This window comes from Petaurus breviceps, unplaced genomic scaffold (genome assembly GCF_028583685.1).
Source record: "Petaurus breviceps papuanus isolate PSGF00001 unplaced genomic scaffold, PetGlider_PUasm1.0 90784, whole genome shotgun sequence".
NCBI lineage: Eukaryota > Metazoa > Chordata > Mammalia > Diprotodontia > Petauridae > Petaurus > Petaurus breviceps.
The window spans coordinates 2,242,205-2,257,432 of NW_027187345.1; the positions used below are offsets into that span (position 1 = coordinate 2,242,205).

Sequence of the window (15,228 nt, forward strand, 5' to 3'; positions counted from 1 at the left end):
ATGCCCTAAAATGGGTTCAAGTTACCAGTTATAAAAGAAACTCCTTCCAGGGATTGAAAGGAACAGCAGCTGTCTGACTGAACCACTGAGGTAAAATAGGACTGGAGATGGGTAAATGTTGTCCCCGCCCCCACCCCCAAAAAGCTAACATAGTACAGTCTTTAAACTATGGGTTGGTGAGTTTAGCCCAAATTCCTTAACAACTTTTAGGATGTATTATTAAAGGGGTGGATTGCTGAACATTTAGAAAGGAATATAGTGATCAGTAAAAGCAAACATGGTTTCATCAAGAATGGGCTATTGGCTTTCTTGATGAGACTACTAGGCTAGTAGATGAATGTAAATGTGTAGTGGAAACCTCCACAACAATCAGAACTATGCGTAAGTAGAACTGGTTTCTCAGTAGGTGGTAAGTTCCCCATCACCACAGATCATCACCTGGAAGCTGGGTGGTCATTGGCCAGGCCTATTGTATATAAGGGTTCTTGTTCTGGTATAGGTTAAGCTACATGCCTCTCAGATCCCTTCCAAATTCTGAGATTCTCTGCAGGCATGTGTATGAATATGAACCTCAACAAATCTTCATGATGCTAGTACTCTGGGAAGCATTTCCAATGGACCCAGCACAGTGCTGCTACTTTTTTTCCTTTGGAAAACTATAGAAAGGTACTATACAGACCACTAGACATATGCCATGTTACCTTTGAGAATGGTTCAACTCTAGAAAAACAATTACAAAAAAATTAAATTAAATTTTAAAAAACAATTACAACAAAAAATGGTCAATCTAGGCAATAGAAATGAGTGTTCTGGTCTCCGTATATTTCTGTGTTTCAAAGCCAAATATTCAATCCATTGGTTGTATTATCCATACTTCATTTATAATATACTTAAAACTTATACTTAAATATACTTATATTCTTTTTGTATAGGAAACATAAAGACTCTGCATTACCAAATAAATTATAGTTTAGTTCCAGTTTAACTAACAATGACTGATCTTCTGGAGGAAAAACAGAGCCAGTTCCAAGAAGTGAGTTATTTAGCAGAAAACAACACCTTCCCAGTATCCCTTACAAAACAGTCAGGCTTTCTGAAGATTGTCTCATATCCTTTCTCCTAATTGCAACATAATCTAGCGTACTCTAGGTTTACTTTGAACAACAGATCAACTTAATGAATCATCTCCAAGGAAGTCTGAATTAGTTATTATGCCTTGTTATGGAAAGGAAAAATCTTGAGGCCCAACAGAGAAGTTAAGTAGCTTTCCTGAAAGGGTTAATTAAAAGAAACAGCGAGTACTGTTTTTCTTGTGGATATAAAGAAAGTCAATTTCCTCCAAGGGCATTATACAATCAAATTGTTCCAAGTTTTCCCCTCCAGTTATTTTCCTTTTTACATTATTTTCATAAATTACTTTTAATTTTAAATTACCTTTACTTCCAAATAGATCCCTTCTTCTTGAATAACCCCCCTCAAAGAATATGCCCTTAAAATAAAGTGTGAGGGGCAGCTAGGTGGCACAGTGAATACAACACCAGCCCCAAAGTCAGGAGGACCTGAGTTCAAATACAGCCCTCAGACACTTGACACTTAACTAGCTGTGTGACCTTGAACAAGTCACTTAACCCCAATTGCCTTGCCTTCCCCCTTCTAAAAGATAAAAATAAAAAAATAAAGTGTGAGAAGAGAAAAAAATATTCAGCAAAAGTAAGCAACATACCAACTGAGCCTGCCAGTATATGCAAAGTTTTACAACCAGTCTCCTAATTTCTTCAAAGAAGGGAGAGAATGAATTTGCAGTTATCGCTCAGGTTCCCCTCCCCATTCTGACATCTTCAGGGATAGTGTAATGGATCTCAAAGGCATCATGGCCACAAATCACTCCTGAGGCCTCTAGAGCAGAATTATTTTATGCCTGTGGTAATATGAATAGAACCAACAGTGGCAGTATTAAGGCAGTAGATCCTGTAATCTCATTTTTAGCTGTCTTCTCCTATCTTCCACAAATCTGTCTCCAAGGCAGCCCACTGTGGGGTATAAATTGTGAGCATAAAAGTAATCTGATTTCAAATGAGATTCCTTATAGTAACCATGCTTCTGTGGAGGGGAAAAAAAAAGACCTTTCATAGGCCTTGAGAGTAGACATGTACCCTCTGAAAATATCCACTGACTGCCTGGAACATGCCGGTTACCTAAAGCTTAGTGAAAAGTATTTACTACAGTCCAGGGTACTTCTTTTTACCACTCATTTCAGTAATGGATAGTATTACAAGAGATAGTAGAATGCAAATTCACAGCAATATTCTGTTACATAATCACCATCTTCTCAGTTACAACCTCTCTGAACTCCAGATAGACTGCAGAATGTCATCATATGTGAAATATCTTAAAGGATTATCTGAAGAAGATACTTGGAAGTATTCTTTAGAATAAAATTTCTTGAAAGTTTGCTTTTACCTGCTTAGCAAGGGTTATATTTAATTTTTCACCATTTTGATTCCATCCAATAGGTATGTATTAAATGTGCAGCACTACATATAAAAAGTTAATAAGAGTTCCTGCCTTTAAGAAATATGTGGTCTTGGGAATAAAAATGGAAGGGGGGTAAAAAATATACACAAATAATTATAATATAAGTTTGAAAATCATTACTTTTTGGTATGCATTAAGTTCATAAATGTCTATGAATAAATTATTATTAACTAGGAAAAATAATGGCATGGAAAATTCAAGAACAACATTACTTCTACCTGGAGAGATCAGTGAAGTTGTCAAAGGGGAAGTGTTATCAGATTTGGGCATTGAAGGCAAAGGAGTTCAACAGGAAAGATTAGGGGTAGGGGAGAAGAAATTTGTTACAGGCATGAAGAAATGTAATGTGTAAATGCAAAAGCAGAGGGAGGGGTAGAAAGGGACTTTGGAAAAAGTAAACAGTCTAGTTTGGCTACTTACAACAGAATAATTCCATAAAATGAGGTCAGAAAAATAGGTTGGAGCCAAACTGTTGTGGTCCTTGAATGCCAAAATAATAATCCTATTCTTTATTCTGTTGGCAATGGAGATCGAACAATGATTGTAGAGCAATGGCAATGTGACCACAATAGTGTATTAAGAAGATTACTTTGGAAATGGTATGATGGATGGAGAAAGGAAAAGAGATTTTAACAATTATAAGAGTGTATATGAAGGGGAAGGTAGGTGGCGCAGTGAATAGACAGCACCAGCCCTGGAGTCAGGAGGACCTCAGTACAAATCAGGCCTCAGACACTTAACACTAGCTGTGTGATCTTAGGCAAGTTGCTTTAATCCCAATTGCCCTCCAAAAAGAAAAAAAAAAAAGAGTGTAGGTAAGAGGACATGCCAGACTCAACCAAGGTGGCAGCTGTGAAGTGGGGTAAAGGGAATTAGATGTAAGAAAATGCAGATGTGAAAATAAAAGACTTTTGACAACTTAAGGGTCAAAAGATGAGGAAGAGTCATAAACGACCCAAGCCTTGGGTAGACAGTGAGAACAGCAGTACTTACTGTTCATGGAGACGAAGGAGTTAGGAGAAAGGACAAGCTTCGGAGGGTAAGGTGACAAGGAAAAGGTGGCAGTTGTAAGGTACAGCTCTGGGGGTCAGCGAAAGCAGAGATAACTGATCTGGGAGGCATACAAACAGAGGGGAATCACTGAAGTCACAGGAGTGGATAGGCACACCAAAGGGAGGGGTGGAACGTGAGAAGACCAAAGAAGAAGCCTTGCTTAGGGGGTGGAAGGAAGAAGAAGTGTTAATTAGATTCATTAGACCCTAGGACCACAGATGTAAGAGCTGAAAGTGACCTTTAAGATCACCAAGTCAACTCCTTGCTCTTACATATGAGGAAAGTGAGACCCAAAGGGGTTTCCTGACCTACTGAAGGTCACACAGGTAGGCATGGCATTCAAACAAAAGTCCTCTAACTCTGAAGTCAATATCAAATGCTGCAGTCAGGGCCAGAATAATGAGCAGGTCAAGCGGTCAGTGGAGGCAACAAGACCTAGCAGAAAGAACACTCGACTAGGAGTCAAAGGAGCTATCTCTAATCCCATGCACTCATAGGATCTTTTTTTTCCCCCCAAAGCCATTCTGAATATTTATTCTTTAGAAATTCACAATATTGCCATAATGGATCGATCGTGGCCCAATGGATAAACTGATACGCTGAGTTTATGCAGCAGGCTTCTTTTCAGGGGCAGGCTTCTTTTGTGCAGCAGGTTTCTTTTCCATAGGCTTCTTTGCTGCTGGTTTCTTTTGCCCTGGAACCTTCTTTGCTCCTGCAACCTTCTTATTACCTGCAAGCTTCTTCTTCTCAACTGCTTTCTTTGCCTCCATAATCTCCGTTAGTGCAGCAGCTCTTTTGTTTTCTCTGATTCTCCGATTCTTAGCCTGGCGCAGAATTGTATTCCAGCGCATTGTCTTGGCATATGGGTTCAGTTTCACCATGATTCTCAAGTTTTTCAGTGGGTTCTTCTTGAGTACTCGTCTATGAATCTTTTTGCATGGTGCACGGAGGGCCCTCCGGATCTCTGGGCTTTTCAAAATCCAGGTAAGGTCTGTGTTGGTCATCTTGTGCATGGGAAGATTGTAGTGACTCTTCAGGGTGGCAGGCCTGCGCCATGTACCATACAGGTCATCCAACTTGCGGAAAGCACTTTCAGTCCAAATACAGAAACGCCCCACATGTCCACCAGGAGCAAGTCTCAAAAGGTTCAATTTACTCACATTAAGTAGAGTGATACCAGGAATGTTCCGAAGGCCTTGATAATACCATTGTCTTCATTATAGATGATGCAAGGTCCCCGATGCTGGATCCAATGACAGTTTCTCATTTTACCCTTACCAGCTCTCATTCTCTGAGAAGCATAGACCTTTTTGATATCATTCCATGCCTTCAGTTTCTTAAGCAGTAAAACTGCTTCCTTGGTCTTCTTATACCCCTCAACTTTATCTTCAACCACTAGAGGAAGTTCTGGGACTTCTTCAATTCTATGACCTTTTGACATGACCAGTGCCGGCAGGGCAGAGGCTGCCAATGCAGAGCAGATGGCATGACGTTTTTGAGTTGTATTTATTCTGCGATGCCAACGGCACCAAGTCTTGGTAGGAGCAATCATGCGACCTCCTCGGCACATATTTCCAAAAGCACCCTGGCCAGAGCAGTGAGTCCCTCCACCCCAAACACAAGGAATGCGAGCAACAGCTCTGCCAGTGCCCCAAGACTCAGCACTGGTTTGATGACCTGTTAATTCACCGACAGCATAAGATTGCAGGTTGTTTTTCCTCAAATTGGTATGAACAAAATTCACAATATCTGGACGAATAAAAGACAGCAGGCAAGGTAACATTTTTGCCAGACACTTCCCCCTTTTCGGAGTACACAGATATCAAGGGGCGTACACAAGCCATGGCAGGTACCGGAGAGTCCACTCATAGGATCTTTGGTTTTAAAGGCATAATTGGTTCAGAGCAGAAAATGCAGGTACTATTCCTGGTGCATATTTTTTTCCTGTCTTTTGGAGGGAAATATTTTAAAATTTTTTTTCTCAATTACATGTAAAGAATTTTTAACATTTGTTTTTTTTTTTAATTTAAGTTCCAAATCCTTTCTCCCCTTCCTTGAGAAAGTAAGCAGTTTGATATAGATTATATATGTGTAGTCATGCAAAACATAATCCATATTAGCCATGTTGGAAAAAAAAACACTGACAAAAAAAACAAGAAAAATAAAGAAATTAAAAAGAATGCTTCAATCTGCATTCAGACTACATCAGCTCTTTCTCTGGAGGTGGACAACATTTCTCATCATAAGTCCTTCAGAACTGTCTTAGATCATTGCACTGCTGTGAATAGCTAGGTCATTCATACTTGATCATTATATGATATTGCTGTTACTGTGTACAATGTTCTCCTGAATTGCTCACTTCACTTTGCATCACTTCATATGTCTTCCCAGGTTTTTCTGAAAGCATCCTGCTCATCATTTTTTATAGAATAATATAATTCCATCACAATCATATGCCATATAACTTGTCCTGCTTTTCCCCAACTGATGGACATGCCCTTGATTTTAAATTCTTTGCCACCACAAAAAGGTGCTATAAACATTTTTGTACATATAGGTCTTTTTCCTTTTTTAAAAAAAGTCTTTGGGAGACTGACCTAGTAGTATTATTGCTCAGTCAAAGAGTATGCAGTTTCATATCCCTTTGGACTTAGTTCCAAATTGTTCTCCAGAATCTTTGGATCAATTCACAACTCCACCAACAGAGCATTAGTGTCCCAATTTTTCCATATCCCATCCAGCACCTGTCATTTTCCTTTTCTGTCATATTAGCCAATCTGACAGGTGTGAAGTGGAACCCAAGTTATTTTAATTTGTATTTTTCTAATCAATAGTGATGTAGAGCATTTTTTTCATATCACTATAGCTTTGATATCTTCTTCCAAAAACTCTTTCATTTAGTTTAACTCTTTATCATTTGGGGAGTGACTCATACTCTTATAATGTTGACTCAGTTCTCCATATATTTGAAAAAAGGAGGTCTTTAATTAGAAAAAAAATAACTGTAAAATTTTTTCCTGTTTCCTGCTTTTCTTATAATCTTGGCAGCACTAGTTTGTGAAGAAACTTTTTAGTTTAATATAATCAAAATGACCCATGTTATATCCTCAAATGCTCTCCATCTCTTGTTTGGTCATAAACTCTTCACTTATTTATAAATCTGACAGGTAAAATAATCCATGCTCCCCTAATTTGCTTAAGACATCATTCTTTCTAACTAAAATCATGTACCCATTTTGACCTTATCTTGGTAAAAGGTGTGAGATGTTTATCTATGTCTAGTTTCTGTCAAAATGCTTTCCCTTTTCCAAGCAATTTTTGTCAAATAGTGATTTCTAGTCTCCAAAGTCTGGACTTTTGCATTTATCAAATATTAGATTACTATGTTTGTTTCCTACCGTGTACAGTGTACCTAATCTATTCCACTGATCCACTACTCTACTTCTTAGTACCAGACCGTTTTGATGATTACTGCTTTGTGATGCAGTTTGAGATCTGGTACTGCTAGGGAACCTTCCTTCACATTTTTTTCCCATTGATTCCCCTGATATTCTTGACCTTTTATTCTTCCAGATGAATTCTGTTCTTATTTTTTCTAGCTCTAAAAAATAATTTCTTGGTAGTTTTATTGACATAGTAGTGAATAAGTAAATTAATTTGGGTAGAACTGTCATTTTAATTATATTGGCTCGGCCTACCCATACGCAATTAATATTTCTCCAATTGTTTTTTGTATTTGACTTTATTTCTGTGCAAAGTATTTTTAATTGTGTTCATATAGTTCCTGGGTTTGTCTTGGCAAGTAGACTCCCAAGTATTTTATATTATCTACAGTTATTTTAAGTGGAATTTCTCTATCTCTTGCTGCTGAGTTTTGTTCGTAATATATAGAAGTGCTGATGATTTATGTGGATTTATTTTAGATCCTGCAACTTTACTAAAGCTGTTACTTATATCAACCAGCTTTTTAGTTGATTTTCTAGGATTCTCTAGGTATAGCATATCATCTGCAAAGAGTGATAGTTTTGTTTTCTCATTGCCTATGTGAATTCCTTCATTTTCTTTTATGTGAAACAATTTTCCCCAATCTACCTCTCTCCCTTCTTCCTTCTTACAGTGCATCCCTCTATCTCACCCCTTCATATTATTTTTTTAGATCATCTCATCACTGTCAACTCATATCTGTGCCCTCTGTCTGCATATAATCCTTCTAACTACCCTAAAAATGATGAAGTTCTTAGGAGTTATAAGTATCACTTCCCATATAGAATGTAAACAATTTAGCTAGTAAGTGTGTCAAGTATCTGAGGCTGGAGTTGAACTCAAGCCCTCCTGACTCCAGGACTGGGGTTCTACTTACTGCACCACCAAGCCACCCCCTTATTGAATCTCTTCTGATTTTTCTTTCATGTTTAACTTTTTATGCATCTTGTATATGAAAGACAAAATTTCTATTCAGCTCTAATCTAAGTCAGGATTGCTTGAAAGTCCTTGATTTCATTAAATATTTATACTCTATACTCAGATCATATTCTGTTTTGCTGGGTAGGTGATTCTTGGTTGTAATTCTCACTCCTTTGCCTTGTGAAACATTATATTCCAAGCACTTTACTCCTTTAATATGGAAGCTGGTAAATCTTGTGTTATCTAGCTGTCTGCAGTATTTTTACTTTGACCTGGGAGCTCCGGAATTTGATCATAATATTCCTAGGAGTTTTGTGGGGTTTTTTTTTTGGAGATATCTTTCAGGAAGGGATAAGTATATTCTTTCAAATTCTATTTCACCCTTTGATTCTAAGGTGTCAGGGCAGTTTTCTCTTATATTTTCTTGGAATAAAATGTCTAGGTTCTTTTTTATCACAGCTTCCAGGTAGTCCAGTAATTCTCAAATTCTCTCTCCAAGATCTATTTTCTAGATCAGTTTTTTTTCTCATGACATATTTCACATTTTCTTTTAAAAAAAAAAACATTGTTTTACTGTTTCTTGATGTTTCATCGAGTCATCAGCTTCTACTTGCTCAATTCTAATTTTTTTTAAAGCAATCTGGGTTATGTAACTTGTTCAAGGTTACACTACCAGTTATTTCTGGGTGTGGTACTAAGTATCTGAGCCCAGATTTGATCCCCAGGTCATCCCGACACTGGAGCCAGTGCTCTTACTTGCTATGCTACCTGGCCACCCCTCAATTCTAATTTTTAAGAAATTATTTTCTTCAGTGAATTTTTTTACCTCTTTTTCCATTTGTCCAATTCTACTTTTTAAAAAGTTCTTTTCTTCAATGAATTTTTGTACCCTTTATACCATTTGGCCAATTCTGCTTTTTAAGGTGTTATTTTTCTTTAGTATTATTTTTTTTGTACCTCTTTTACTAAGCTGCTTTTTCCATAAATTTTTTTTATCACTCTCATTTCTTTTCCCAATTTTCCTCTACCTCTTTGATTTTAAAAATCCTTTTTTAGTTCTTCCAGGAATTCTTGTTGTGCTTATGTCTAATTCACATCCTCCCCCCCTTGAGGCTTTGCCTGCAGCTGTTTTGACATTGTTATCTTCTGAGTTTGTGTCTTGATCTTTCCTGTCACCACAGTAAATTTTTATGTTTAGGTTCTCTGGTGTTGTTTGCTCATTTTCCAGCCTATTTCTTGATTTTTAACTTTATGTTAAATTTGGGCTTACTCCCAAGGGTGGAAGGAGCACTGTCCCAAGTTTCAGGTTTTTTGTGCTGCTGCTTTCAGAGCTAGTTCTGGGAGTCTATAAGTTTTCATTGCTTCCAAGATGGTATGATCTAAAAAAAAGGTATGGTTACTGCTTTCCTGGCCTGTACCCTGATCTTTACCTAGGAAGGAACCTTGTTCTCCTATAGCCCTGTAGCCAGTTCTTCTCTTGGCCCTGGAACTGTGGTCAGGTCCCCTGCTCTCCTTTGCCTTGCAACTAACACCAGGACCCCTACTCCCTTGTGAGCCACCACAAACACTCTTCTCCACCCTGCAACTATGACCAGGACTCCTATACCTCTCTGCTGCAAATTTTAGTGTTCTTTACCCTGGGAATGCAACAGAACCCTGAACCCACTGCCAGCAAAGGGTCCCTTGTAATCTCTTTCCAAACAGTTTTCCAACTCCCTTACCTTCTGTGGGCTGAGAGCTCTAGAAGCTGATGCCTTTGAGGCAGTCACCTTCAAGACCTGCTGCTGATAATGCTCGAGCTAGGTCTGCACTACATTCCTGACAACCTCTGGGTATGACAGACCTTTTCTGCTGACCTCGTGCATTATGTTGGGCAGGAAAATAATTTTACCCTGACTTTTGGTTGGTTCTACAATTCCATGATTTTATTTGGCACATTATTTTAAGGCTATTTGGAGGGCAATGTGGGACACTGAGGTAAGTTCCTGCCTCTGTTATGCCATCTTGGCTCTGCCCACCTGGATGCCCAATTAAGAAGTGTTTAGCAAAGTGGCTCAGTAAATAGTAACTGTTTCTCTTTTGGCCAACAACCCTAAGGGGGTCTTCTCATCCCAGTTTGATTCTTTTTTAATTAAAGGGGCCATCCCTTGACTCACTTCTTAAAGAGACCTATTCACTGAATAGGTGTTTACCCCTATTCTCACTCAAAGTGAGAACCTGAAAAGACCTTAGCTTAAAATTCCCAGGGTCTCCCATGTATCCTGGGCCATCTCCAATCATCCTGATGAATATCTGGTCACTGGACTCAGATGACTCTGGAGGAGAAAGTGAGACTGGTGACCTTGCACAGCCCTCCCTCACTCAAATCAAAGTCAAATGAAAGTCATGTCATCATCTCCCTGATGTCATGGTCTTCTTCAAGAATGAAGGACAAAAACAACAACAACAAGCCCTTGAATGTGTGTGTGTGTGTGTATATGTGTGTGTGTATATATACGTATATATACACACACATACACATATGGCATCTAAGGACTGATAAATGTCTTAATGACAACTCAGAGAGAGATGAGCTTTTTGAATGCAAAAGGTTAATACAGCATAGAGAAACAAAGCCACATCACAGAATAAGCTTTTCCTTCTCAGAATAATGGTGCGAATTAATATGTAATGAAAAATTTCTAAATAATGACATTTAAAGGTCATCTGTTAAGCCACTAGAATGACATCTTGATCCTAACAAACAAGGTTACTGATATGCTCAAAAGGAGGCAAGAAGATACTTTCTCAAATCCTTGCTATTTCTTTTTTAATCCAAATTTTCATTCATGCGCCACATTTTTCTACAATCATTAATTGAAGACAGACATTAAAAAAAGAAAATGAATCAGTTGGAGAAAAGGAGCAGTTGCATGTGCTTTTGCCTCAAAGGTTAAGTCCCTGGATAAGTACACACCTTTCTAGATCCTGAGTCATGGAATGCTAGAGCCAAGAAGGGGCCTGCCACTTTGGTCGAATCCCATCACATTACAAATAAGGAAACTAAAGTCTACAAAGAAGGGACAAGAACAAGTTCACACAGCTATTAAATAGCATAGCCAGAACTTGCACCCAGATCTTCTGACATCTCTTGGAGTACTCTCTCCATGACATCAGGAGGCCTCCATCCCTCCCCCCCCATCCACCCTTTTCTGCAGCTCATCTTTATACCTCTTTGGAGCCTATATTAATAGTTCAAATAACTTGTCTATATGATGATAGAGAAAATGCATGGCTCTGGAGTCAAGGACCTGGGTTCAAATTCTATCCCTGAAAACTACCACTTGTAAGACGAGGGGGAGAGTCACTTAATCTCCCTAGGCCTCAGTTTCCTCATTAATAAAATGAGAGGATTGGACCATAATGGCCTCTAAGATCCCTTAAATCATTAGATCTACAATAGTATCACCATGCACTTTTCTACAGATTTAGTAGAGAAGCTTTAACTAAGGAAGTATAATTTCCTGATAGAAATATAGGATGTCACTGCACAAATAAAACTCACAGACCAAGGAAAGTCACTGTCAACAGACACAAGCATCAAAGCACTAAGAATACAAAGCAAGACTGCCAGAGATTAGAGATTACATATGTGAAACATTATGTATGCCTCATTTTTGTACGTAGATATTGAACCATCTCTAATTTTCACAAGGAGAGGGGGCTACAGCTGTATTTAATATAAATTAAAGAGTGGGAACAAGTCACTGAGTTACTCATTTAGCTAGACTTACGACTTTTGAAAGCTGGTGCTTTTGCCCTTCCCAATGAAACATGCCAAAGAAAACCACCTCAGTAACTAACTGGGAATTCCCTCCAGCCCCCAGAAGCCAACACCTGCAATGACCACAGTGACAAAGAGTCTCTGTAGTCTCTGTTGTTGCTGTTCCTTTTGATGTGGAGTTTTAAGCAGTCTTATCTCAATGTAAACATTTTTATACAGGAAATTGCTTCAAAAGGATATCCAACATCATTAAAAGCACATTGGGAGCAGAAAAGTTATAGGATTAAAGAGTTAAATTGATAATAAACGACTAAGCAACTCTTCTCCCTGAGAAATAACAGCTACTTGCACTTAAAGTAGGACCTTTAAGGCTCCCAAAGTCCTTTTTCCACAGCCACCATGTGAATGAAGTGGCATAATCAACAGGCATTTATGAAGGTTTTCTCTGTGCCAGGCACAGTGCTAGACACCGAGGATACATATGCACTATGCTCAGATGAAGTCATTAAGTACAGTCATGCAGTCATGCCCGACTCTCTGTTATGCCTTTTGGGGTTTTCTTGGCAAAGATACTGGAGTGGTTTGCCATTTCCTTCTCCAGCTCATCTGAAAGTTGAGGTACCTGAGGCAAGAAGGGTCACACAGCTAGTAAGTGTCTGAGGCCAGATCTGAACTCAAGAAGATGATTCTTCCTGATTCCAGCCAGGCCTAGCACTCTATCCATTACACCACATTGCTGCCCACCATATACCTCAAGTCCCAATTAATGAGAGTCAATGGTGGAATTTGAACCCAGGCCTCTTGAACAAAATACAGCATTAAAAAAAATATACAACATAGCTATTCCTCCATCTTCAGTTGGCAGGCTCATTCTAAGGAGGGCTGGGCCTCTGCTGAGCTTTATTATAGAAATAAAAAACATCACAAGACAGGAAGTTCCCCCCAAAAGGAGACTACCCTCAAAGCCCATATGTCTTTCCCTAGGACCCCTCGAACAATGGCTGGTCCATACCAGGCACCAAATAAGGGCTTGTAGATTGCCTGATGGCCAATGTCATAATCAGAGTTCTGTCAAAAACCATTCTAATTTTTCAAAGTTTAAGTAGTGACAGCAGAATCACAGAACTTTAAGTTTTTTCTTTTTGTTATAGCACTTTTTCACTTATGCATATTAGCTAAAATTGTATTTTATTTTTTAATTGTATTTTAAATACATGTTTTATTTCTTAAAAAGAACCAAGTAGAGGCTGAATTTGGCTTGTATAAAAATATGCTTGTCTTCTACTTACATAGTGTACACAGACTTATTATAATCAGACCATCGAGCCAATTAGGAGTCCCCAGGCAGCCAGACACAGTGGGGTGAGTACTACATGCAGAAGAGGAAACCTGGGCTTAGTTCTGCTTCTTCCACCCATATGACCTTACTTACCTCCTTCTAATAAGCAGGCATTTTGTATTTACTTGTATCCATGCCATTTTTTTTCCCAATTGAAATAAACTCCTTGAAAGTCAAGAACGTCTTCATTTTTCTTTGTATTCTCTGCATCTAACCCAGAGGACAGTAGGTAGCTCAGTGGACAGAGCACTGGGCCTGGTAAGGTCAGGAAGACCTGACTTCAAATCTGCCTCAGACATTTAATAGCTTTATGACCCTGAACAAGTCACTTAGCAATTCTATCTGCTCAGTTTCCTCATCTCTAAAATGGGGATAATAATAGCACCTACCTCACAGAGTTGTGAGGATCAAAGGAGGTAACATAAGTATAGCATTTGAAAAATTTTAAAGCACTATGTAAATGCTAGCTATTGTTATTATTACTATTAAAATACATGCAAAGGGAAGGGTACAAGCAACTGGAAGAACAGGATAAGGTTCATCTAGAAAGGGGCACCTGAGCTGGACCTTAAAAAAGTCCAGAGGTTCTACCAAGCAGAGGCAGGGAACATGGTGGGTAGCCTTTGCAAACACATGTGAACGGGAGAAAGAATGTTGTGTATAGAAAACAGCAAGAAGGCCTGTTCGGATTACAGAATGCATGAAGGAGAATGATGTACAATAAGCTGGAGCACTCTTAAGCTAAATGACCAGGGTCCAAATCCCTACTCTAAATGTTTTCTGACTTCACTTCCATGGGCCTCAACTTCCTCAACTGTAAAATGAGGGAGGTGAACTAGGTAACTTCTTGGGTCCTTTCCAGTTCTATATCTATGTTCTTATGAAATTCAAGAGGTTTTTACATTTTATATTCAAGGCAACTGGAAGCCATTTGGGCTTTATGACACAGTCAGACCTGTGATCTGAGAATATCAAATTAGCAAGTGTGTAGGGCAGTAGTTGTCAAATTTTTGGATTTCAAGACCCCTTTACACTCTTAAAAAATTATTGTGGATGCTACCAAAGAGCTTTTGTTTATATTGGTCATATCAACTAATATTTTCCATACTAGAAATTGAAACATCTAAGTATTATTGTGCAAATAGTTTTCAATCCCCTGAGAGGAACTTAGACAACCCCTGCCCACGGTCTCTGGACCACCACAATTTGAGAACCATGCATGAGAATGGATTGGAGAGAGGAGAAACTAGAAAGGCAGATTGCGACAGTAAGGCAGGCAAGAGATGGCAGAGCCAGCCTTCCAACAACTCTAACTGTATTACCTCAAGTGGAACTTCAGAAGTCTTTTTTTGTTTATTTTATTAAATAGATTTTTATATTTTTTGCTTTTATATCATCTAGATTTCCCTTCCTTCTCTCACAAAGAACCATTTCTTATTACAAAAGTTTTTTTTTTAGAAAAAAAGATGAAAGAAAAAATTCAGCAAATTCCATCAATACATTGAAAAAATATGATTTTATATATAAACATTCCACACTCATGGAAACTGCATGTCTTCAAAAAAGAGCAGAGAGATGGAATATGTCATTTAACTTCTCTGAGGCTCACTTTCCTCATCTGTAAAATGAGATAACAATTGGATAATGTCTAAGGTCTCTTCCAGCTCCAAATCCTATTAATGCTGAGATCCTAGGGAAAAAGATTTACTGAACCTATCTCTACATGTTCCATTCTGCTGGTGTATAATTTCCTTCTTATGCCCTTTACAGGGGTCAGGACTAGCCAGTCTGACTCTGGCTAGTATTTTGATATAACTAATAATTCAAGATAATAATAGGCAACCACAGAGACAAGTGGTACAATAGGAAAGCCCCCAAATTTCAGTTACCCTGCCACATGAACCTCCAAAATGAAGCCAAACCATCATCATCCCCAACACCACCACCACCACCTTTCCCCTCCGTGCCCTCACAAGAAGACATGATTCTAGGCTGGGTAGAAAGGCACAGGTATTTCCTGGACTCAGTTCTGGTGTCAGTGGGCTGCCTCCCTGACTCTGTGGTGAAGCCACAGGCAAACCCTAAAACCAAAAAGACCTTTCTCTTGCATTTGTACTTAAATACTCTCTTCAGG

At 38.6% G+C, this 15,228-nt stretch overlaps 1 protein-coding gene and 1 pseudogene across 12 annotated transcripts in view; both read right to left on the reverse strand.

The window, feature by feature from the left end:
• The window catches only part of TIAM2 (TIAM Rac1 associated GEF 2), a 310,489-nt gene that overhangs the window by 42,550 nt on the left and 252,711 nt on the right, over positions 1 to 15,228 (reverse strand). The window lies entirely within an intron of this gene.
• On the reverse strand, positions 4,111 to 5,447 carry LOC138147260 (large ribosomal subunit protein uL4-like; annotated as a pseudogene).